This window comes from Mus musculus, chromosome 7 (assembly GCF_000001635.26).
Source record: "Mus musculus strain C57BL/6J chromosome 7, GRCm38.p6 C57BL/6J".
In the NCBI taxonomy this organism is placed as follows: Eukaryota; Metazoa; Chordata; class Mammalia; order Rodentia; family Muridae; genus Mus; species Mus musculus.
In genome coordinates, this window is record NC_000073.6 from 115,044,685 (window position 1) to 115,067,202 (window position 22,518).

Sequence of the window (22,518 nt, forward strand, 5' to 3'; positions counted from 1 at the left end):
ATAAATCTGTGCTGATTGAAATAGAAAAGGCCACTCCTTATTATCTTTGACTATCAGTGTGCAGATGAGGCTGGATAGAAATACATACTCAAATCAATATTCGTTGCTTCTAAAACTAGTAAAATGGCAACCGTGAGCATTTTTGCCTTCCCTGTGCTGGAGGCTGATGGTGAAGGTAGAACCTATAACTATTACTCAGCATCTATAGTCACTGAGTAGGGTCAGTGGGCCCCTGTGGTATCAGAATTAGACCTTATGCTTACAAGCTACTGCCTAATTCAAATACACCTTTGGGGACTGCAGCTCAGGCTATGAAGTGTTATAAAGCATGGTGGATGAACTTTAAAAGTAGCCCTACACAAGGCTAGTCTGCAATGATATTTAAGCATGGCATTATCTATTCCTTTCTTGAATAGGTCTTCCTGACATAGACAAGTATCATGTGCCCAAAGATGGTTTCTAGACCCAAGCCACAGTGGTGGAAGTCCATATAACACTAAGCTCTCTTTTGTTCCTCTCTTCCTTCTCCCTGCCTTCTTCCTCTCCTCTTGTTGACCCCATTTAAACTCTTTGTATGAAAGCCTAGTCAACCACTAATAGAATCATCTAACTTAGTTGCCTGCTTATCCTTGACATATGTGACTATCTCATAGGCCAGGAAGGGCTGACTGCCCAGTGCTATCCATCATCCCAAATTCTAGGTTTTTTGTTTATTTGTTTATATGCTGAATGGATATATATGATGTATTGGTCAATGCTTTCTTCACATTTTCTTATTTTTTAAAGTCACTACACAAAGCAGTTGGTTTTATCTTGGCACTTTTGCACATCTATATTATTATACTTGAATTCTCTCTGGAAAGAAATGAAGATATGGTTATGTCTCAACCTCCTAGAGGCCCAAGGAACCAAGGAAGCATCCAGAATTTGTCTCTGGGATTCAGACTTAAGAAGTTACTAAGTTCTGAGGACATAGTTTCTCCATGAATTGTGGTGTTACCATCTGAGTCTCTAAGGGATGCTAGTTCATCTTATTAGTGGCAAATCTATTCCTAACGAGAAGGTCTTACAGGATGATAGAGGGTCACATGTTCATTGAGCAGAAATATGATGTGAGGCTAGTTGGAAAATTGGAGCCAGCCCTAAATATTTCTTACTTTCGACTCTATAGTGGAGGTGGTAGCTTGCTTTAAAATATGTTGACTATATCTTCTAATTAAACACTAAAAACTACTTTTTAATATATATTCAAAATGATACAATAATTGCTAAATTATGCAGATTTTTATGGTGGGCCTGAAATAAGACTATTTTTTTAAATTGACACCTTGTGCTGATTCGAAGATGTTAATCACTGGGACCCTAATAGGCCTATCAGACTTCTCTAATGTACTCAAATAAAATGAGCAAAATCATTAAATGTCCAAATATTGATTTAAAGTGCTCTAGTTGGTAATGAAATTTGGCTCTCTACTTGAGAAGGCACAGTGGCTGTGTGCTTTAATTTCAAGGAAACAGCTGAATGGTGAGGAAGGTAGAGGTGAGAGAGAGGCACAGGGTTGGGGCGATTGTCGTGACCTTACGAAACATCAGACACTGACTTCATGATTGGAATGGGACCATTGGTTTCAATGGACAGAAACAGTTGAAGGCTCGTTAACCTGATAAAAAAAAAAAGTAAATACTTGTCATATGGGTCATGTGAAGACAGAAGACCCAGATTGCCTTCTAAGGAGAAGGAGGCCATGGAGCATGAAGAACTCCAGACTCTAGGTCCATGCACTCAAAGGTCATCATGAAGTGAAATTCAAAATAAATGTTCATCACAGATGAGGTAACTCTATACCCAAACACCTGTAAATTAATCTCAAATGGCTGCCATAGTAAATTACCCCAAAGACTCTAGCTTTGGCACAAATACACAATTTCAGAATCTAGAACGGAAGTGTAAAGTCAGGGCATCATCAGTACCATGCTTTTCCAGAGGCTCAGTGGGAAAGTTGCTTTGTTTCACTCTTCTAATGGGGGTTGCAGGCTTTCTGGGTTTGTGGACACAAAATTCTAGTCTTAGCCTTTGCTTCTCTTTTGGCTGTGTCAATCTTCTTACCATCACTATATCTTATGAAGTCAGGTTTTCCTGCCTTGAGGGTCCACCTACATGAGCCAGGAAGAGCTCGAGATCATTAATGACATCTACAAAGGATGTTTTCCCCAACAAAGGAACAGTCAAAGGTGCTGTTTAGATTCTTCCATTCAGTCACTAGAGTGTGTTATTCCATGAACCTTGTACATGCCTTTAAGGAGGAGGAAGATGAACCATAAGATATTTTGTAAGTGCTGAGGTCAGACATAAGCTCAGGTCAGGGTCCAGGGCAAGATGGGATTGCATTTAAGACCAGCAGGGATGATAAACAAGGGAAGGGTTCTGGCAGAGGGAACAGCTGCTATTAAGCCTGGGGACAAAGGGAGAGGAGGTAGAGGAGGTAGTTATCTGGGAGGTTGCCACACCCACTCCAGTGGAGTTTACATGACAGATGACTACCACCCAAGAGACTAAGCTCAGGTGAACTGAAACTCAGAGACCAGAGAGGCAAGAACATGGGAGCCCAGAGGGACATGAGGCCAAGCTCAGCCATGGATGGTCTTCCCCATATCTATAAAGCAAAATTCCACATCTAGAGGAGGTACATAAGTATCAAATTATTTGATCTGGAACAGTGTTTATGAGCAAAAGATAAGAAATATGAAAGGAATAAGTATAATTAACTCTGGTGGCATGAAACAATATTAAAATATCAGAGCAAATGGGAGTTTCAATATTCAATAATTAATAATAATAATAAATAACCACTTTGAGTTATAGTTCTCAGGCTGCTTCCCACAAACAAGACATGGGATTAGCTATCTTTTCAAAGTTACCAAAGAAATGTCGCTTGGAATTTTCAAAGATGACATAGTAAAGGAATGGGAGAGAAACAAAGGAATATATACATTGTCAAGTGCAATTTATGATGGCATTATTAATGAAATATAACTTCACCCAAAACCCATGGCAAGAGGAAGAAGTGATCATTTATACTGGTAAAAGTTATAGTTCTGACCATTAAAGTATGGAATATTCAAATATTTTAAAATCTGAAAGGCATTGTACAGGAGGATGGATGTAAACCATTCAAATGACAAATGAATACAAAGAGTGTGTATGCTTTTATTAGTCAGTTACATAAGAGCAACTTTGTATAAGAGCAAGTTTAAACTTTAGAAACAGAATGCTCACTCTTGGAACCGGCAGATGGCTCAGAGGTTAAGAATGCTGGCTGCTTTTGCACCGGAGGATGGTTCAGTCCCCAGCGCTGTGTCAGGCGCACAGCTCATAGTCATCTGCAATTCCAGCTCCAGGGTATCTGGTCTCCTAACTTCCACAGACATCCACAAACGCATGAGGATATACACAACCCAGACACCTAAGCCAAAACAAAACAAACAAATAAACCAACAAAAATACTTATTAAAAATGAAAGAATATTCTTTTATAATCACTTATGGCTCACTAAGAAAAATATAGTTAAACACCATTCACAGAATTCAGAGGAGACTCTGGCCACCTTCAGGAGCACCATGGGGCCCCTACCACATAGAACAAAATCTGGCCTACTATAAGTGAACACTATTTTATTGGAAAACTAGTGGGCTTATTATTATTATTATTATTATTATTATTATTATTATTATTATTATTGAAAAGGCTATATTCTACAGCCACTTTGTAGTAAAGTAAAAATTACAAATGGTTTTAAAAATACAAATGGCTTTATAACTCTAAGAAAATGGAAGGCAATAATAACAGCATCTTAACCCATAGCCCATAGTACTTTAGTTTTATGTGTAAATTCTCTGTCCTTTCCCACACTAAACTGCTCCTTGGCATCCAAATAAGCAACAGCCCCTCACAATAGCTATGATTATCACAAAACTTCCAGAAGTATTGTTGTTCCGGCAGTGACGTATAAACAGTGAATAATGTTATGTATTATGGTTTGTACCCCAGGAGCTGGTACATAACAGGTGTTCATGCACACCTATTGAGCTGCTGAGACACACCCCACCCCTGGCAGCTTTGTGTGACACTCATAGGTTGATCCTACACATGGGGATGGAGACTGCATAGGAGTTTGCATCCTTGCTTTCTTCCTTGCAGGCTGTTTCTCAAGACTCCTCCCTGCTATTGCATCTTACCTATTGTTTTTCCTTAGTCCAAAGCTGGAAATGTACTAATGAGATACAGGTAATAGCCCACATGTTCCTAGTGGCAAGAATCCCTGTCCTTTTCTAGCCTTCCACCCCATTTGTATCTTCCTAAGGTGTATTTACTAAGGGGCAGGTTGAGGAACAGGGACATTCAGGAGTCTCAGAGTCTCCTCTTCCACTTTTACTGTGCTCTCACAGATCTCAGTATCTCCCCTTTCCTGCCTTTAAGATGAACTGAAAAATGAGACTAGGGAAATGGCTCAGTACATCGAGTGTCTGCTGGGCAAGCATGAGGACCGGAGTTCCAATTCCCAGGACCTAAATAAAAAATTCAGGAAAGGTGGTGTGCATCTGTAACCTTAATGTTTGGGATGGGGATGGAGACATGCAGATTCTTGAAGCTCACTTGGTAGTCTTTCCAGCCACATCTGTGAGGTTCTGGTTCAGTGAGATACCTTTGAGTGTCCTCTAGCCTCTGCATGAATATGCCCCCACCCAAAACAATTTAAAGAAAAGAATAGTTGCAGAAACTCTTCCATTGGGTAAGGGGTGGGTGGGTAGGGAAGGTAATGGAAAGGAGGGGAGAGAGGGGGGGACAGGGAGGGAGGAAGAAAGAAAGAAAGAAAGAAAGAAAGAAAGAAAGAAAGAAAGAAAGAAAGGAAAGAAAGAAAGAAAGGAAGGAAGGAAGGAAGGAAGGAAGGAAGGAAGAAAGAAAGAAAGAAAGAAAGAAAGAAAGAAAGAAAGAAAGAAAGAAAGAAAGAAAGAAAGAAAGAAAGGTGCAAAAAAAGAACAACAACAACAACAACAAAAAAGAGTCAATTTTGGCAAGGATGTTGGCGAACCCTTGTACATTTTTGGTGAAAATGCAAAATGATGCAGCTGCTAAGGAAGGCAGGATGGAAGCTCCTCAAAACAGTAAGAATAGAATGACTCTGTGGTTTGCCATTTCTACCTCTGGAGATAAATCCGGAAGAATTTAGAGCAGGGACACAAACAGGCATTCACACACCCAAGTCACTAGCATTATTATTCAACGTACTAAAATATGTAGAGGTCATATTTATCATTACATGAATGGGTGAACAAAAATGTACTGGTACATATGTCAAAATGTCAGGAGTGCTATAACAGAGCACCTTCAGCTGGGTAAGTGGCAGACAATGTAAATTTGTTACTTACAGTTTTGATGGTAGGAACCCAAGTTCAGGGCACCTGCAAAGCTGATGTATGGGGAGAGCTGTACTTCAAAGTTGTTGCCTTCCAGCTGCATCCTCTCATGGTAAAAAGAAGAAATCCTCTTAGTAAAGCTCTTTCTAAAAAAAGATTTGAAGCAGAGTCTAACTATGTAGGCCAGGCTATATATGTGTTCATAAGCTTCTAGCATCAGCCTTGGGAGTGCTGGGGTGCCCCTCAGCCTCTGAGACGGTTTTAAGTAGACATGCCAGCATTGTTATCCATAGCTACTATGCTGGTGAGGTCTCCTGAACTCACTTGTCTTGTGCAACTGAAATGCTATGCAACTTAACTAGAGTTCTCTGCTTCCCAGGAATCCATTCTACTGGACTTAAAAAACAAAGCTGACTATTTTAGGGAAGGGTTTCTCAAACTTCTCCCACTCATCTCCCCTCTCACCTGAGGAATTTTTACGTGAACCTGAATATCCAGAAAACAAAATAGGTATACAAACCAAACATTTTCTGATAATAGGAATTGAATATTAAGACAATTCTCCAACATACATATAATTTTACTATTTATTAAAGACAAAGGCAAATTTGCATGCTAATGAGATCGATGTGCTTGTTTATTTTTACATAAATAATTAAATCTTGGCTGAATACCTGATACTTCAGGATGTCTATAGAGGATCTTCAACATTTTCCAGAGTTGATCCATATTCTGATTTTAGAATCATTAATGCTATGAATGCCACTTGGCAGAAACGTGTTGCACAAAAACATCAGAAATGTATGTAGAGTCATTTCAGAAATTTTTGGAAATTCTGTCCTAATCCCAAGTTCTAATTAAACCAAATTAAAAATCTAATGATTTTTAAAATTGAAACTCAAGAGAACAATTCAGACAGTAGCTTGTGTATTTGTATACGTGCTCTCATGTATGTGTGCTGTGCATATGTGTGTGCAGATGTTAATGTCAGGAGTCTTCCTCGATTGCTTTGCATCTCATGTTTTGAGGCTATGTCTCTCATTGAACCAGAACTTGAACATTGAGCTCAGGACTTGAGTAGTAACTGAGCCTCCAGAGACCCTCCATTCCCCCTCCAGCTCTAGTGTTATAGATGTCCTCACACCTGGTTCCTTACCTGGCTGCAAGGGAATGGACTCAGATCTTCATGCTTCAGTGGCATTTGTTGTTTTTTGGCTTTGTAAGATCTCTTTACTTTTACTTATATGCGTACACTGTAGTTGTCTTCAGACACACAGCAGAAGAGTGCATTGTATTCCACTACAGTCACCATGTGGTTGCTGGGAACTGAATTCAGGACCTCTGGAAGAGCAGTCCATGCTCTAAACCATTGATCCATCTCTCCAGCCCCTAGAAAGCAATTTTAAAAGTCATACATTCTGACACAATACAACTCGCAGATGTACCAGTCGGATCCATACTGAGGAACGACAGTAGGAAAATATACAGTTTTTGCGTTTGATACTAAAGCTTTTTGTTTCTATAAGAGCAGACTCTGTGTGTAGTAGTAAGATCGCTGGTGTTCACCACATACCTTGGAATCTGAGCTAAGGTGTGTTATCTCCTATTGGTGTTGCTTGAGTCATGTCATGCGCAGTATGAAGTGTTTCAGAAGGGCCGCACAGTGAAGTCACTGGTGCTCCACTGCCATTCATTGCCGTAAACTCCTTGGATTATAACACATTTGATTTGCTAATTGACTTTTGATTATTGGGTATATTTTATCTTTACTGCCGCTGAAGTTTTCATGGCCCTCATATTTAGTCACGTGACCTCACATGGTAGTTACAAGCCAGGTTAAGAAACTAGAAAACCAGGAAGTATTCTTCATTCTAAGGCTATCGCATTTCACATAACAGAATTTATTTCTGTTGCTTCATGTTGCAGGATTATTTTCTTTTATAAAGGTTGGATAATATTCCATCATATATACACATACCCACTATATATTTTCTTTGCCTATTCATCTACTGGGGGTCATTTGATCATTTCTACCTTTTGGCCATGGAGCAAAACATTGCTGTGAAGAAGGGAATACCAGTACTTGTTCAAGCTTTCAATTCTCTTAGGTACAAACCACAGAGAAGAACTTTGGGGTCAAGAGAAATGCTCTTTTTGTTTGGTTGTTTGTTTTTGTTTTTTTATTATATTTATTTCATTTACATTTCCAATGCTATCCCAAAAGTCCCCCACCCGCTCCCACACCCACTCCCACTTCTTGGCCCTGGCATTCACCTGTACTGAGGCAGATAAAGTTTGCACGACCAATGGGCCTCTCTTTCCACTGATGGCCAACTAGGCCATCTTCTGATACATATGCAGCTAGAGACACAAGCTCTGGGGGGTACGGGGTAGTTCATATTGTTGTTCGACTTATAGGGTTGCAAATCCCTTTAGCTCCTTGGTTACTTTCTCTAGCTCCTCCATTGGGGGCCCTGTGATCCATCCAATAGCTGACTGTGAGCATCCACTTCTGTGTTTGCTAGGCCCCGGCATAGTCTCACAAGAGACAGCTATATCTGGGTCCTTTCAGCAAAATCTTGCTAGTGTGTGCAATGGTGTCAGCATTTGGAAGCTGATTATGGGATGGATCCCCAGATATGGCAGTCTCTGGATGGTCCATCCTTTCGTCTCAGCTCAAAACTGTGTCTCTGTAACTCCTTCTATGGGTGTTTTGTTCCCAATTCTAAGAAGGGGCAAAGTGTCCACACTTTAGTCTTTGTTCTTCTTGAGTTTCATGTATTTAGCAATTTGTATCTTATATCTTGGGTATTCTAAGTTTCTGGGCTAATAGCCACTTATCAGTGAGTACATATTGTGTGAGTTCTTTTGTGATTGGGTTACCTCACTCAGGATGATGCCCTTCAGGTCCATCCGTTAGCCTAGGAATTTCATAAAGTCATTCTTTTTAATAGCTGAGTAGTACTCCATTGTGTAAATGTACCACATTTTCTGTATCCATTCCTCTGTTGAGGGGCATCTGGGTTCTTTCCAGCTTCTGGCTATTATAAATAAGGCTGCTATGAACATAGTGGAGCATGTGTACTTCTTACTGGTTGGAACATCTTCTGGATATATGCCCAGGAGAGGTATTGTGGGATCCTCCAGTAGTACTATGTCCAATTTTCGGAGGAAACACCAGACTGATTTCCAGAGTGGTTGTACAAGCTTGCAGTCCCACCAACAATGGAGGAGTGTTCCTCTTTCTCCACATCCTCGCCAGCATCTGCTGTCACCTGAATTTTTGATCTTAGCCATTCTGACTGGTGGAATCTCAGGGTTGTTTTGATTTGCATTTCCCTGATGATTAAGGATGTTGAACATTTTTTCAGTTGCCTCTCAGCCATTCGGTATTCCTCAGGTGAGAATTATTTGTTTATCTATGAGCCCCATTTTTAATGGGGTTATTTGATTTTCTGGAGTCCACCTTCTTGAGTTCTTTATATATATTGGATATTAGTCCCCTATCTGATTTAGGATAGGTAAAGATCCTTTCCCAATCTATTGGTGGCCTTTTTGTCTTATTGACTGTGTCTTTTGCCTTACAGAAGCTTTGCAGTTTCATGAGGTCCCATTTGTCAATTCTCAATCTTACAGCATAAGCCATTGCTGTTCTATTCAGGAATGTTTCCCCCTGTGCCAATATCTTTGAGGCTTTTCCCCACTTTCTCCTCTATAAGTTTCAGTGTCTCTGGTTTTATGTGGAGCTCCTTGATCCATTTAGATTTGACCTTAGTACAAGGAGATAGGAATGGATCAATTCACATTCTTCTACATGATAACCACCAGATGTGCCAGCACCATTTGTTGAAAATGCTGTCTTTTTTCCACTGGATGGTTTTAGCTCCCTTGTCGAAGATCAAGTGATCATAGGTATGTGGGTTCATTCTGGGTCTTCAATTCTATTCCATTGGTCTACTTGTCTGTCACTATACCAGTACTATGCAGGTTTTATCACAATTGCTCTGTAGTAAAGCTTTAGGTCAGGCATGGTGATTCCACCAGAGGTTCTTTTATCCTTAAGAAGAGTTTTTGCTATCCTAGGTCTTTTGTTATTCCAGATGAATTTGCAGATTGCTCTTTCTAATTCGTTAAAGAATTAAGTTGGAATTTTGATGGGGATTGCATTGAATTTGTAGATTGCTTTTGGCAAGATAGCCATTTTTACAATATTGATCCTGCCAATCCATAAGCATGGGAGATCTTTCCATCTTCTGAGATCTCCTTTAATTTCTTTCTTCAGAGACTTGAAGTTCTTATCATACAGATCTTTCACTTCCTTAGAGTCAAGCCAAGGTATTTTATATTATTTGTGACTATTGAGAAGGGTGTTGTTTCCCTAATTTCTTTCTCAACCTGTTTATTCTTTGTGTAGAGAAAGGCCTTTGACTTGTTTGAGTTAATTTTATATCCAGCTTCTTCACTGAAACTGTTTATCAGGCTTAGGAGTTCTCTGGTGGAATTTTTAGGGTCACATATATATACTATCATATCATCTGCAAAAAGTGATATTTTGACTTCTTCCTTTCCAATTTGTATCCCCTTAATCTCCGTTTGTTGTCGAATTGCTCTGGCTAGGACTTCAAGTACAATGTTGAATAGGTAGGGAGAAAGTGGGCAGCCTTGTCTAGTCCCTGATTTTAGTGGGATTGCTTCCAGCTTCTCACTATTTACTTTGATGTCGGCTAGTGGTTTGCTTTTATCGTGTTTAGGTATAGGTCTTGAATTCTGATGTAAACAGTCCTATATCCCCTAAAGAAATAGAAGCAGTCATTAATAGTCTCCCAACGAAAAAAATCCCAGGACCAGATGGGTTTAGTGCAGAGTTCTGTCAGACCTTCAAAGAAGATCTAATCCCAGTTCTTTACAAACTATTCCACAAAGTAGAAGCAGAAGGTACTCTACCCAACTCATTCTATGAAGCCACAATTACTCTGATACCTAAACCACAAAAAGACCCAGCAAAGATAGAGAACTTCAGACCAATTTCCTTTATGAATATTGATGCAAAAATCCTCAATAAAGTTCTCGCTAACCGAATCCAAGAACACATCAAAACAAACATCTATCCTGACCAAGTAGGTTTCATCCCAGGGATGCAGGGATGGTTCAATATATGGAAATCCATCAACGTAATCCAGTATACAAACAAACTCAAACACAAAAACCACATGATCATCTCGTTAGATGCGGAGAAATGCTCTCTTTACTTTTCTGTAGACCTAACAGATTGTTTCTTCAACAATTTTACGCCAATGATTTTTTTTTTTCATCATGGTTATATTTAACAACTGGCTTAGAATTCCTGAAAATGTCAGTCAGCACCACAAGCCAGGGCAGGCCATTCTGACACCTGTGATCTGGAGGGCAATGCTGTCATATACAGTTGTTCCCAAACCTGGCTCAGCTGCCACATCTTTTGTACACCTTCCATGACACACCTGTCACCTAGCCTAGACTTTCCCCTCTTCTCTGCCCTGTCTCTGCTGCCCCCATATTTGCCTCTCACAACTCATGCTATAGTTTAGATGTTTGTTTTTCTGTCTTTCACACTCAACACACTGTGACCTTATTAGCTCAAGCATACACATTTTTGGCCTGGTGCCCAGAACAGATTAGGGTCTTCAGTATATATTTGCTGAATGGCTCCAACACATTTGCCTCCTGGTTATGTCTGAGAGGAAAACCAAGCAGACAGCCTCACTCCTCAGATACCACAGAGGCCCCTGAGGCCATGGCCATACAAGGTTTGTACCCTGGAGCAGCAGCAGTTTATAAGGACTAGGTCAAGGCAGAGTTGTATCTCAAATAGTGTCTCTGTCTGAGAATTAACTGTGGGATTCCACAGAGAGCCAGAGTCTCAGAATTCATAGAAGAATTAGGGTGTGTCTTCATCTTAACTAAGAAAAAAAAATGGCTCCCAGATCCTAGATCTGGTGAGGAGTTCTTGGCTCTGCCTGGAAGTTTTGTCCATTCTAGGAGGTGGAAGTCACTCTAAACTTACTCTAAAATTTCTCATCCATTACATCTAAGGGACGAAGACCTTCAGAACATGTTGCTGTGAGGAAGGGGATGGAATGAACGGTAAGGTCCTACCTCACAATTCCTTTTGCCGGTCATGGCTGTTCATAGCATCAACAAGAAAGGACAAACCAGAGCTGGGATTTGAATCTTTCCCATTGGATGGGTCGATTTCCTCCTCAGGCATCTTCTGGACCACTTAAATATCTTATACATTGTCTTTAACTCTCACCTGTACTTGTGTATGTCATACCTGTCTTAGTGATGGCTTTGTGCCTATGTGAGAACAGCATCCCCAAACCAGCTTGCAAAATGAAGTCACATGTGACAGAGAGACAATGCCTTTCAAAGCAGGCTCCTTGGCTGGCCTTGAATATCCTTCCCACTCTCTACATCAGTGGTCTTTAGAAATCCACAAGAGCCTGCTATGCCATTTCAACTTTGGCTTGAGAATTGTTAAGGAATCCCTTCCTGTCTGAGCCTCTTCAATTTTGTCTCATTTCCATTTCTGTTTTGATTCTCTATCCAGTCTCTCCCTCTCCCTCTCCTCCTCCCTTCCCCTCCCCTTCCCTCTCTTCCCCCCCTCCCCCTCCCCCTCCTCAACTTCAGTTAAGCACCATGTGGCAAACACCACCCTTGTGAAGGAGTAGGCTCATCTTTCTGGCCTGCTCAGCTTCCTGCCACTCCATAACCAGGAAGTCTTGAGCTTCTCAGGTCATGCAGGTGTGGGTGAGCCCCGTTAGAGTGGTATACTTATTATACTTAACCCTCAACATTAGATTCTGCTATCTGTGTTTGTGTGTGTGTGTGTGTGTGTGTGTGCACACGCGAGAGAGAGGGAGGCAGAGAGAGAGAGAGAGAGAGAGAGAGAGAGAGAGAGAGAGAGAGAGAGAGCTTGCATACACTCACAATCACTGAATGAAGGAGCGTGTGAAAACAGCGACTTTCCTAAGTGGCTGTTGGTTCTTCTTGCCAATGGGTGCTGTCAGAGGAGAGCCCTACACTGGAGTGGTTATTATGTGCATGATAGTCCCATGTTTCTGAGTTTGCTTTACTAAAAGGCAGCACCGGAAAGCCAGCCTTGTTTTCTCTTGTCCCATGGACCCCACACAGTGACTGGCATTAAGTAAATGCCCATTGATTTATGTGATTGGCACACTGAGACTGGCAACCACTGAGAAAGAAAGTGTCCCCTTGTCCTGAGGTACTGACCTCTGTCCTCTTCCATTGCAAGTCAAGACCTGCCCCAGGCAGCTAGCATTCTTAAAGCAGTTAATTATCATGATAAATGCCCACCCTACCCTGCTGAGCCTTGCATCTGCTGATGGCATATTGTTGAATTAGAAAGCATAACTAATTAAAGGTGACCTCACACCAGGCTTCTGGGTCTCCTGTGTCAGGACTAACCACAAAACCAGCCATCAGTACATGTCTTCCTTCCCTTGTAGAGCCCTCCCTCCTCTCTCTCTCTCTCTCTCTCTCTCTCTCTCTCTCTCTCTCTCTCTCTCTCTCTCTCTGTTAATTTCAAATCCTTTCCCTGCATCAGCGAGCAGATGAGACCCTCCGCCAGCTTTCATCTTTCAGAAAAATGAATAGTGCAGAGAGAACATTATCAAATGAGCTGTTGAAGAAGTCAGTGAATATGTCATTGGGTGTGACTGCTCTCCGAATGAATTTAGATTTATCTCTGTTATCTTCCTGCTTCCCCCTCAATCCCCCCTCCCTTGCTGGGAGGCCCTGGGGCAGGACTGTGTGCTGTGAGTCCTGACCCACAGCTGTCTGTCTTGGCTGACAGGTCCAGCAGTGGTCTCTGAGTATGCTCTGGAATTCGTTTTGTTAACATTGTGACCAATGCTGGACAGCTTTATTAAATGCCCCACACCTGCTGCCTGCGTGTCTGCTGTGGATTTTATTTCTAGGAGCCACATGTGCCTTGGGGACATCAGTAAATACACAGGAGAGGGGCAAGCACACTCCAAAATGACCCTGTACTGCCCCGAGCTGCTGAATGATAGTGTAGAACATCAGCTGTAGAAAGCCATTTATTGTTTGTTTGTTTGTTTTTACACTGCTACATTGTTACATTAAAATCAGCGAACTTTCCTTCTTGGGTCATTCATTCACTCACTACCTCAGTGGCCCAGTCACTCATTCATCTATTCACTAAATATTTACAGAACACTTACTCGTAGGAGGCGGTGAATTGGAGTTCAGCCTAACCTATATAGCAAGTTCCAGGCCAGCCAGGGCTACATAGTGAGAGCTTGTATCAAAATAAGTAAGTAAGGGAAGACTATGGTGAGTACAGTAAAAGTATTCAGCATAGGTGACTGAAAGAAAATGGATAAAAACAAAAAGGAGAGAAATTATAAGAAAATGAGCACCTGGCATGAGAGACACAACAGAGCAAAGAGAGGTGACACACTTCTAAGAAAAATGCAGGAACCCCCACAATTGCAGGACCTGCTTCCTAAATATGAGGATGTATTAAGTTATATGGGAAATACAGGAAATCTTTGAGTGTGACAGAACTTTTCCTGACTCTTGGTGAGCTTAGTTAGCTCTGGGGGTTAGGGTCCCCCCCAAATTCAATAGTCACCAAAGCCTTCCCAATCCAGTCGATGGGTTTTTTGAATTCTTGTCTTGGGATTTATTTGAAGAACACAGTTCACGGGTCACAGAGGTAGAATTTAAAAACTGTCTTATTATAGGAAGCTAGAGCGGGAGAGAGAACGAAAGAGTGTGTGTGTTTGCAAGAGTCCAGGTGTGGGTCACCATCCCGCTGCTAGTCTGGAGGCTTTTATGTGGATTTATCACGAGGCGTGGGGAGGTAGATGAGCTGGTCAGTCCAATCAGCTCTGATTATCAGGTATCCAGTACTTCCTTCCTATTGGTAAAAAGTCAAGAGTAGCTTTCAGGTAGGGGCCTTTCAAAAGGGCCATTCTTAGAATTTCTGCTTTGGGGTCCCTGCCATGCCTGACCAGTTCCTATCTTCTGCTTTCATCTACAGGATGTTTGAAAGTTATCCCTGAAGACCCTCATTGCCGTCTCAGACTGTAATGATGGGAAATGTCTAAAAGCTACAGGTTTTTAAGAATGGAGGGAGCTGAAGCTGTGTATTACACTCAGTAGCCAAAGGCTGGCAGCAGTGCCTCCATCAATAAAAAGAGCCCTCGTTCCCCTCCACTCCTGATGCCTTTTGGAATAAAGTCATAGGATTGCAGTTTTTTCATAATGACTCAGGGAAAACAAAGCATGAGATCTTCACATTGCATTCAGGAAATCAAGGTGACCAGGTGACACCAGGAAAAGCTGTGGATCCCTTTACTTATTTAACAACCTTTAAGCACACTTCCCAGGCAATCTGCTGACCTGAGTTACACAAGCTTTGAATGGGAGCACAGAGAACTGGGTGTGGATGATGACTTCACAAACTGGGGAGGAGGGGGCCAGACAAACTAGTTCAAAGCCCACTGTAATTTCGCCAGGGCTTGGGTGTAGCCAGTGTGAGTGAATACATCGGAGAGGTAAGTGAGAATAAGGCAGAGATAGCACAGAGACAAAGCAGGGTTAGCAGAACCCAGCAATACTATTGAGAAAGAAAAAAAAAAAAAACAAGGATTTCGTTAGCATTCAGTAGTATAAGAGATAAAAAGGAATATCCAATTAACACACCATATAATTGCTTGCAGACATTCTTTTTTATTTAAAGATGAAATAGGAAGAGTTCTAATCAAAACTAGGGTCACAGCCTACATATTAAATGAAAGAAATTGATTGGGTTTTTATTATGCCCTGACTACTGCCAATGTGCCTGGATCACAGATTGCCATAAATTTATACTTATAAACTACTAATTGCCCAAGTCATAATGGTAACAATGGGATAATGAAATCACTCTGATCAAGCTGAAGCCAAATTCCGCTTGACAACATGGGGGCTGTGGGAGGGGGGCAGGAGACAAGCAAGAAGGATGCTCCCCTCCAACAAACACCAGCAGGGAAATACAAAGACCTCTGAGGTCCCGAGTCCTGTGCTAAGGTGGGGGGCTTCCTTTCCAATAAATCACTTAAGAAGGAGGGCGTTTACGTTTTTAATATAAGCACTTGTATCCTTTATTTGTCTTGAAAAACTAATGACTGACTTAATCACATTTGATTAAAGGAGATGTGTTGATGTAGTCATGTGTTTCTGATTGCATTAGGCTTGATTGAAAGTGGCAGGGAGAGTATGTAAGAGTCTAACTGGCCCCTATATCTTGTCACTGGGGCTTGGCAGGCAGGATGTGACAGAATCCTGAGGGAATCACTGTGTTGAACAATGTCATCTTTCAACGAGGGGGAGGGAGTCTCGGGTAGTAATCTGCAAAGTAAAATCAGGGTTTCTGCATGAGAGTTGATGAAGGACTTGAAATGGATTCTCCCACACTTCCATTTTCAGAGGATTAAAAATATTAATAAAAGGGGAAAAGGACAAGCATACACACAGATATTCTCTTTCTAGGGATATGGATACTGAATGGCAAGCTTGGATGGTTTAATTTTTTTCCATTAATATGCACAAGAAGCCAAGTGTTTACATTTGAATACATTAAATAGGCAAGTCCAATTTTCAAATTGAATTTATTGAAAATCTTGCCTTTTTCTAAAGGTAAACACTGATATTATAAAACAAAAACAGACTCCTAAGCCCGACAGTAGAAGTGTCTGAATGTGTAGGCTGTAGGTGGCTTGAGTGAGCTCAGGAGACCATGGACTTAACTGACCTCTACCCGGGACACAGCAGGATGGGGCTCCCCACAGTTGCTCTTCAGCGTAGTTCTTTCTGGGGGTGATGACTTTCACCTAAGGTCATAACCATCTCAGCAGGATGACCGAAGGGACCTCCAGTCTGACTGCTATCTCTACCCCCTCAAACTATGTTTTCTAGTAAATCTGAGAAAAAAACTAAACATTTTCAAGCTCTGCCATGACGGGGAATCTCAGGTGGGCTTGATAAAAACATAGTTTTTGTTTTGTTTTGTTTTGTTTTGTTTACTAATTTCTTTAGTGCTTGTTTATGTGAATGTGGCATGGGTTGTGCACACACATGTGAGTATAGAGACCAAAGGACAACCTGAGTGTCATTCCTCAGGAGTTATCTCTGCCTTGTTTTTCCAGACGTTTTTGTTCATTGGCTCGGAGTTTACCAAGTAACCTAGGCTGGGTGGCCGGTGAGAGCCACCTGTCTTCCTCCCATGTGCTGGGACTACAATTGTGCCACCATACCCTGTTCTCTCAGGGCCGCTGGGATTTGAACACAGGTCTTCCTATTTGTGGGGCAAACACTGTACCAACTGAGCTATTCTTGGTGTTCCACTCCGGAGTCTTCCATTCAAGGAGTCTGAGATGGGCACCAAGAATTTGCATTTTTAACAGGTCCCCGATGGCAGGGGACATCAGAGCTGAGGATGGAGAACTTCATCTGGGAGCGTGTTTTTCTTTTGTTAATGTTTCCCATAGTTGTCCAAAACTTGTCAGCATTGCCCACGGGTTTACTGGGTGTTCAGTTATTTTAATTTTGGTCATTTATGGATAGGAGGTAGGGATTGGGGCACAGATAGGTAGATATGAGACAGACACGTCCAACAGACAGCCAAATCTCTCAGCCTGCCGTTCCAAAGTTTTCTATGACTGAGCTCTGAATGACTTTCCTAATGAATTTCTTGTGCATTTTATAAAATAAACACACATGATAACATAAAGAAATTGGGCAGCATAGGCATATAAAGAGGATGAGAGTGTGTTTTCTGGTGCAGGCACACAGCAGTAAATCCATCTGTACCAGGACGAGTGGGCAAGCACTTGGTAAGCATCCTGGGTAATTTTCTGTATTTAATGTGAGCTTTTCTTTGTGAAAGCCATGCCGTAACTTTCTATGGAAAATAAGTTTAAGAAATCATCTATGTTATGTTTAAAACATGTAACTTATATACCTTTTCTGGTGTGGCAGAGTTTTTAAGGTGGATTTTAAAACTTGTCACTCTCTAAATTCAACCTGAATTCTGACCTGTCCTTCTGCTCTGTCCTTCTGGCCATGAGCAACTGCATCAATAGTTAATCCAGTCTAACTCGCTTGTCCATGATTGGTTGACAGCAATGTTTTGGGCCTGTGACAGTGCAGGACAGTGTGACCAGAATGCATGGCAGAGTGGACTTGTTCGTCATATAGGAAGCAAATGAGCAGAAGAGAGGTTGTGCCATTCCTTTGGGGGCACACCCTCAGCAACACCATGACCTCTCCTGGGCTACTCCCGAGGCTTCTGATATCTCCTAATAACGTGCCTTGAGATTAATCCTTTCCCACAGGAACCCATTTAGGGACATTAAAAGCCCATCCTGTAGTAGAAGTGTTCACAAGCCTCACTCCCCTCTCTACCCCATCCCCTTACCCTACAATGGACATGGTCCTTGCAGGACTCAACTTCACCTCATGAGGCCACACACAGACAGATGCATTCTAGGGTGGGTTTCTGCTTTTTTGGAAAAAGGGGGAAAATGCTTTGTGAAGTATTAATATTACAACCTGAATTTTATAATGCTGACCAAAGTCTATGGAGGCAAAGATCCTGGGTTTATTTTCTAATCCAAATTCTGTTGCTTGGTGACATTCTCATTATGTAGATTGTGTCCTCAAGAAGCTGCTGGGCAGCAAGGCATGCTGGGTCACATCTACAATCCCAGCACCTGGTCTGCTGTTCCTCTCCTCTCTTCTGCTCACCCTTCCATCTGTACTAGAAAGAAGTTGAACTTGACTGACTTCCTCACCACAGTCCCCCTCTTTTCTCTTTAGTCCTCTATGTGCTAACATTTCTAACATCCTCTGACTAGAGTTGACAGAGGTGAAAGATGAGCAACCATAAAAGGAAGTGGGTGCGGCGGGGAGGTGGGGGGAGAACACCAGGAATTGGGGAAGAGGGTGGCTACCAAGAAAAGGAAATGGGGGAGGTGAAAATTAAGGGAGAAACGAGGAAACAGGGCAACAAATAAACAAAATCAGAGCCTTCCCTAGCTGCTGAAAGAGGCTGCTGGCAGCACAGCCCTGGGGAAGATAGACAGACACATTTCTGCTCAGCTATCTTCACACTTACATACAATGAAGGCAAAGCCATAGTTAGCATTTTTAGTAGCTTCAAGCTAATTTAAACTTCATCGTTCTGTTTGACTAGCATTAAAATATCATATAGATTTTTCTCCAGTGGGTTTGTACATCACCGCATAATTGGCACCCTCAATACCTGCTATTACTCTCTCCCGCACAATAGAAATGGTCAGAAAGTTCAGGGGAAAAAAAATCCCCCTTCTGCATCTATTTGATTTCACAACACGGGATGAATGTGAGACAGGGATCTGGTTTTAAATAAATTATTAGCACCATATAATTTCTTGTCATATAATCGAGGGTACATTTCATGTGGAGAAAAAAAAAGGAGAAAATAATTTGCAAATAGATTTCAGCATGAAAACATGTGAGAATAATACCTCAAACAGAACTTCCAGCAATGAAAGATGCTTTATAAAATACGAGTTTTCTTCCTCTGCTCATTTTGACTTTTTTTTTTTTTAAGGGAAAAAAAAAAGGAATTTTGGTTAGAGGTAACTTGTCTCTTTTCTGGTTATTATTACCATTTTTTGTTTTGTTTTGTTTTGCATTTTGGGACCCTACCACATGTTCACTTCATTGTTATTTTACTTTTGGTGAATTGGCATCACTGAGAGTGAGCCAGATCCCTTTTGCTGCCCCTTCATGTTTGGACATTCTACCTCTGGTTGCCTAGTTTCCATGACAGGCCACCTTAATCCATACCATCGCTGCTTTCAGTTGGGGCTCAGGGCTTGAACCCCAGCTTTAGAATCTGCCTGCTGAGTGAGCACGGGTAAGCCATTTACCCTTTGTTCCCACTGGGTCACTAGTCTGTGAAGAAGTGATATAATATCCCTGACCCATAGAGGAAGGATGAGGTTGCAAAGAGCAAAGGCCTTTGGGAGTCTCAACGGAGTATCTACAGTGCAGAGGCTGCTGAATGAAGTCCAGCCTCACCCATATAAGGACATCATCTGTTTTCTGGCTCACAGATTCCTTTTTCCTCTGTGCCATCTGATAGTGAATGGGAATACGTCCCATGGAGACTTCTATCTTTGGTTGCTGCTATGCTCCTAGGGACTACACAGACCAAGGCTTTCCTTCCATTTCTCCCTGGGATGAAGATCCTCACACATGCCTCTGTGACTCTTCCCATACCTACACTGCATCCTGAGTCCAGCACCTTTGTTGCAGAGCAATCATCAGTCCCCAGCCACAGACTGTATGCGGAAGGACCTCTTGTCCGTGCAAGATGGAAATGTTTGCATTGAAGGTCTGGAGGTGTGGGCATCTAGAAGAAGCTTCCAGTTGCTCTCATATTTGGTTCTTTATCCTAACACATCTCTCCTGAGTCTGTGGCAGCTTCATCCTCCAAGCACTTGCTGCTAATGAATTATGCAGCATACCTAAAAACAAACAAAGACACACAGTGGCATCTTTAAATGGCTTCATATATACAGTTTTAACCAAATGTTGATAAATAAGCCACTCATTCCTGTTAATTTTAGACAGCGTTATTAGCTCAAGCCATGCTGAGGAAAAGAGTCTAACAAATGACCTATCAGGAGAAGCTGCTCAGGACCTCATGGAAACCTTCGCCCCATCTTTCTAGTTTGATTACCAGAGGACTTGCTAGTGTCCTCTTACAAACCCGACTCCTTGCATCCAGGCTCAGCTGGCTCCAAGCTACAGGCTTTAAAAGGGGGGGAGGGCATTTTCTAGCAAGCTCAAGCATATCACTTTTCTATTTCAGATTCCTCTTGTGCCCTGATGACATCACAGAACACGGTATCACAAACTGCGCCCTTCAAATTACAAGTCTATTTTGACCAAGACGTCTCTCCCTCCGTCCTGCCGTTTTCTTGTTCACTGTCCACGACTTGGTGTTTTCAGCTCGAGGTTGCACATGCCACTCGAGATTCGGTAAAGCCCTTTTCTCTGCTTCCTCTGGACATTTTCTGTTCTTTGCATTGTAAGGCAAATGTCTCCCTTTCAGGGTACTCTGCCATAACTTAGAAGCCATCTGTCCCTGCCAGTACAGCATGTGGAGTGGACATCTGGCAGACTTTCTTCTCCTGTGACTTTTATAGAGTATCTGTCCTAGTAGACAATGTATTTGACAACTAAGGTTCATATCCTTATTTAATTGTCTCCATGCCTGTGATACAGGCATCTTGGTACCACTTTAAAGGCTAAGTGGGAGGTTAGTGGGTGACGTGTTATTAAATGTCCTTGTGTGAGCTGTTATAAGCCTGTTCAGCATTCTCATTTCCCTATGTTCAAATTCAACCTTCTTTCCTTCCTCTTGGTACTCTAGACTTCCTGCCAATTATACTTATAATCTAGCCCTTATAAGTGATCTTTATATTTCCCTCATCTTTTATTTAACCCCAAACATTTCTCCACTAGCTTCCAGCTCCTTTGCTCCCATCTCAATTCTCACTCTAACTCCTTTCTCCCTTCCCCTTCTCCTTCCCCTTCCCCTTCCCCTTCCCCTTCCCTTTCCCCTTCCCCTTCCCCTTCCCCTTCCCCTTCCCCTTCCCCTTCCCCTTCCCCTTCTCCTTCCCCTTCCCCTTCTCCTTCCCTCCCTTCTTCTCTCCTCCCCCCCTGGGTTAGTTTTCCTAGCCTAGTACTATTCCTTTAGGAAATGCCAAGGCTTTCTTGCTCTGGGCTTGGTCTCCATCAGCCTCCATTTCTTAGGCTGTGCCTGTTCCCTGTTTCCTTGCTCTCAACCTGCCATCTAATTCCAACATATACAGCCTAAGCTCCCATGGTGAAATACATAACTCAGTTTCCGGTCAGGAATCTGCTGGCTTCTGAGCTGATTTGCTTGTAATATCTTGTCTGGGAAAAGCCCCAATTCCATAGTTTAAGTTTCTTGTCCCACGGTGTTTGGAATAAATTCTATAGAGCTATAACGTGACTTTTCAGGGGGATGTGTTGATTATGTGATTGCAAACAATTTTGCTCATTTAACTGTTCATTAACATAAAAAGATGAAAAATTCTTAGAACATATTTTGCATAGATTTCGAACTTAAAGAATTTAATCAAAAGTAAATATAACCTTGAAAATTAAGCAATTAAATATTAGAGAATTAAAGACTACACTGGTGTGATTAATAATTGTGGGTATTTTGTTTTTTCTCTTGTAGGGGAAGGTCCTTAGTGATTAAAACCTTGTACAATCATCAGGGACATAAGTAGAAGTAACTCGGTCCTCAGCATCCAGTGGGAGGGGCAGATAAAGCATCTTGTCCCGTGAGTGTGTCTGAGAAATGTTTACAGACAGAAATTGGGGATAGGAGATCATCCCCAAGAGAAGTGCGAGAAAATTCAGTTGCCAGGAAGTAACGAAAGGAACTTTTTAAGTGTCTGGGAAGCACAGTAACTTTAACTCTAGACACTGTGGCTCTGCTTTCTATTACTCTAATCCCCTTAAGGCCTCACCTATGTCTAATACATCTTTGGTAACTCCAAACCTAACTTAACCTAATAACTTGGCATAACGTATATTCAATAAATATTTTCTGAGTTAATAACATCTCATACTTTTTGAATGTTTATTATATATGGCTTGTCTAAGTGATATATATGTGTAGACATACATACACACACATATATAATATAACATATTATATGTACATATATATTTATATATCATAATAACCTTACAAGATTAATATACCTAGCCTTTTCATTGAAGAGGAAGAAACTGAGGTACAGACTTTAAATAATTTATTCAAGACCACCTATGTAGTAAGGGGTCTAGAAAGTATTTGAACCCATAGAGATTGGTTTTAATGTTTAGGCTATTGGAGAATCCTAGGAGCTCGTTACCTTAAATAGAGGTATGAACCGTGCCAGAAAAGGGGGAGCAAAGTACTAAGAATTATGCTTTGGAGAGGTGTAGTTCCTCTAG

At 41.6% G+C, this 22,518-nt stretch overlaps 1 long non-coding RNA gene across 4 annotated transcripts in view; it reads left to right on the plus strand.

The window, feature by feature from the left end:
• Gm34225 overlaps positions 1–22,140 on the plus strand; it is a 52,227-nt gene extending 30,087 nt beyond the window's left edge. For 3 of the 4 annotated variants that reach the window (XR_869885.2, XR_869887.1, XR_869886.1), the window contains one exon: positions 20,351–21,094. This is a non-coding gene — a long non-coding RNA (predicted gene, 34225). Of the gene's footprint in view, positions 1–20,350; positions 21,095–21,751 lie in introns of those variants that run through there. The other variant, XR_378439.2, reaches the window with a different exon arrangement.
• The last annotated feature ends 378 nt before the right edge of the window (positions 22,141–22,518 follow it).